This window comes from Carlito syrichta, unplaced genomic scaffold (genome assembly GCF_000164805.1).
Source record: "Carlito syrichta isolate Samal-C Ts95f unplaced genomic scaffold, Tarsius_syrichta-2.0.1 Scaffold303226, whole genome shotgun sequence".
Classification (NCBI taxonomy): Eukaryota; Metazoa; Chordata; class Mammalia; order Primates; family Tarsiidae; genus Carlito; species Carlito syrichta.
In genome coordinates this window covers 499,902-503,303 of record NW_007247322.1, presented here as the reverse complement: position 1 = coordinate 503,303, position 3,402 = coordinate 499,902, and the positions used below count along the sequence as shown (strand labels likewise).

Below are 3,402 nucleotides of genomic sequence, written 5' to 3'. Positions count from 1 at the left end.
TCCCAACTGGATGGCCGGGAGCTCACTCCCCTGCGTCCTGGGACCTCAGGTTCCCTCTGTTGGCAGCACTTGTTGGATGGGCAGTCTCCTGGGGCCCTCTGAGTCTGACGTTCTCTCCTTCCTCCACATTGTCTGCAACTTTCTCTTCATGCGCTCTGGCAAAGGCCCACTTCCCAAGGGTGGGGGGAGGCTGGTGAAGGAGTGAATGAGTGAAGGAACATAGGGACCCTCCCCTCCAGAATCCCTGTATCTGTGCCACTGGAATCTGCCTTCTTTTGCTCTCAGTCAACGAGGCTCACATTTGTAAAGTGTGCTTTTCTGTCTCTGCCTGCCTACCTGTCTGGTTGTCTCTCCTTCTGTCCTTAGGTATCTCTGCCCCCTCTCTGACTTTGCATCTCTCTGCTCTCGCTCTCTCTCTCTCTCTCTCTCTCTCTCTCTCTCTCTCTGTCTGTCTCCTTCTGTTTCTATCTCATATTATTTCTGCATTTCTCTCCCCAATGCCCACCTTCTCCCTGGCTTTGTCTCCATTCCTCCCTCTCTCCAGGCAACTGTTTCTGTCGGGCTCCCTCCTGTTCCCCCCAGCCAAGGCTTTTCCTCCCCGTTTCTCCCCCTCCCTGTCTTAGGGACCCCATCGCCCTGAGTGCAGGCTGGAGCCCTACAGTCTGTTGAGAGCCAGAGCCCTGACTTCTGAGGGAGGGGAGAATGAAAAGGGGAGGGCAGGGCGATATCCTAGGACTGGGTCAAGTTCTGGGTTCTTCCGTGCCGGGTGCTTCCATGCCGCTGGGCCACAGGTTGGGCAGGGGGCTGATGAGGCAACCTCTCCGCCCAGAGGGCACAAGACAAGAATTTCTGAGGACTTCCTTGTCCTCAAAACAAACCTGCCTGGAGCCAGGATGGGACTTTCCTGCCCAGTAGACTTTAGGGCACATATAGGTGTGCAATCTCCACCGCATCCTTTCTCTGTACCACAGTTTCCCTAACTACAAGATGCACAGACAACTACAATCGGGGGATCGGTTGAAAGAGAGATGGGGGAAACATGTCATATTCTCTCTGTGGCCCCAAACAAGATCGTTTCTCCAAGTCCTAGTACAGTTGTCCAGCCCCTCAGAGTGTGAGGGTCACTTGGGCGCCCAGATTAGCTGATATTTTGATGACTCTTAAAAGTAATATGGCCAGGCACTGTGACTCACATCTCATTTTAGGAGGCTGAGGCGGGAGGATTACTTGAGGCCAGGAGTTCGAGACTAGCCTGGGCAACACAGTGAGACCCTGTCTCTACAACAGATTAAGAATTAAACCAGTGTGGTGGTGTGCACCTGTAGTCCCAGCTACTCAGGAGGCTGAGGTAGGAGAATCGCTTAAGCCCAGGAAGTCAAAGCTGCAGTTTGCCATTGTACTCCAGCCTGGGTGACAAAAGCAAGACCTGGACTCCAAAAAAAAAAAAAAAAAGAACTAACATGATTTAAACATGCCACCTGTGTGTAATGGAGGTGTTAGGTTTTATGTCAAGGAAAGGTAAAGAAGGGGGCCCCCCGGAGGTGGAGTTGAGCAATTCTGCTCATCCCCAAGCTTGCATGCCCAATTCCCTTGCAATTACCAAGACAGGCCCTCCTTAGAGGACACTTGAGCAACCATCTGTGGTTCCTCACACAAGCTCATCCCATGTGGCTTCTCAAAGCCTCCCTTCCAGACACAGAACTCTTTTCTCACTTGGAGTCATTCCGCTAAATGGAATTTTACCTGCTTCCTTACATTTGCAACACTCACTGTAGAAAAATTCAGGCAATCGTAATCTGTAATCTAGAGCAGATCTTTTCCAATATTCATAGTTTTTCCTGTTTTTTGTTTGAATTGGGATCTCACTCTGTTGCCCAGGCTGGAGTGCAGTGGCACGCTCACAGCTCACTGCAACCTTGACTGCCTGAGGTCAGGCAATCCTTCCACCTCAGCCTTCCAAGTTTCTGGGACTACAGGCATGCGCCATCACACCTGGCTATTTTTTTTTTTTGACTTTTTGTAGAGATGAGGTCTCACTATGTTGGCCAGTCTGGTCTCAAACTCCTTGGACTCAAGCAGTCCTTAAGCTTCAGCCGCCCCAAAGTGCTAGGATTACAGGTGTGAGCCACTGCACCTGGCCTGTTTGTTTACTTTTAATCTTGATAAATACTGTGCTAAGTTGGCCCCACCATGGACAAAGAAAAGTGTAACTTAGGTCTCATGATGTGTGGAGCTGATTTAAAATACTTTGACCATACTTTCGTGCTTCTGACAATTTATTTTGCCTCATTGAGAATCTGTGTGGGTTCCTGTATATCCCCTGCCTGTGTCTTTCCATTGCTGTGCTCCTAGTGAAATGAATCTCGGGGAAGATGAAATGAAATCATGGATGGCAAGTCCTCAGTCTGTGTCATGCAGAGCCCGACTAAAACACAAGACATGAATCTGTATCCAGTGCTGTCTTGTGGTAAACACGTATGTCCTGAGCTCTCTCCTAAGCCCCCACATGCCCTTAGGAGGCTGTTTTTCCCATGATACTATGCCTCCCACTGGCCTCGAAGACTATGGGTTAGTGTTTCTCATAGGCATGGCTCAGGGCTGATTTGCAAGGCTGGGCCAATCCCAGACAGCTTGCCTTGGCAAGCCAGGCTGGAATCTGATTCAGGACATCACATTCCATTCTTGACTCTTCAGCCCAGTGGCCCTGGGAGGGAGACCCCTGACTCCAGGACCAGCTTTGTGAGTGGAAGAAACCAAACTCTAAGGCTCGATGAGGCAGGGTGGCTTCCCCGAGTCTTGTTCTGCTATCGCTGCCATTTATTGAGGTCTTCCAGTGTGCCTCATTGAGTTCTCAGTGGCCTTGTGCAGGAGAAGGGGCATGGTCCCATTTTACAGATGAGAAAACTGAGGCCCAGAGAGGTGACATGATGTCTAGAATCACTCACTGATTTGTAAACACAGGCCTGGCCCAGTAGCGTGTTTGCTTGGCCTTGAAGATGGCACTTGCGTGCCTCAGCTCTCACGAGCATGGAAGCCTAGAGGGCCTAGGTTTCTGTCTTGGCTCTGTCTTCTCTCCTTAGCTCTGTAACTTGGGTAAGTTATTGGACCTCTCTGCCTCTGCTTCCTCATCTGCAAAACCCCTCGTTGGATTGTTGAGAAGACTGAACTGCTTAATAGAGGTAAAGGGCTCAGACCAGCGACCGTGGAGTCATTGCCATGGAAGCACATCCTCTTTCTCTGGAACTTCTCTCAGTCCTTGGCTTTGAAGTGAAAATCTGACCCTCTCCCTCCTTTTTGCTTAAGTGCTTTAAAGGGGTCTCCAGATTTTCTAGTCTAGTACCGTCCCCTTCGTCACAGCCCCCACAACCCATTCCAGCCCCATGCTCTCCTCTAGCTCTCTGC

The 3,402-nt window shown here is 50.4% G+C and overlaps 1 protein-coding gene across 1 annotated transcript in view; it reads left to right on the top strand.

Moving 5' to 3' along the window:
• Nucleotides 1-3,402, top strand: part of WSCD2 (WSC domain containing 2) — a 52,243-nt gene that overhangs the window by 40,870 nt on the left and 7,971 nt on the right. The gene's annotated exons all lie outside the window — the stretch shown is intronic.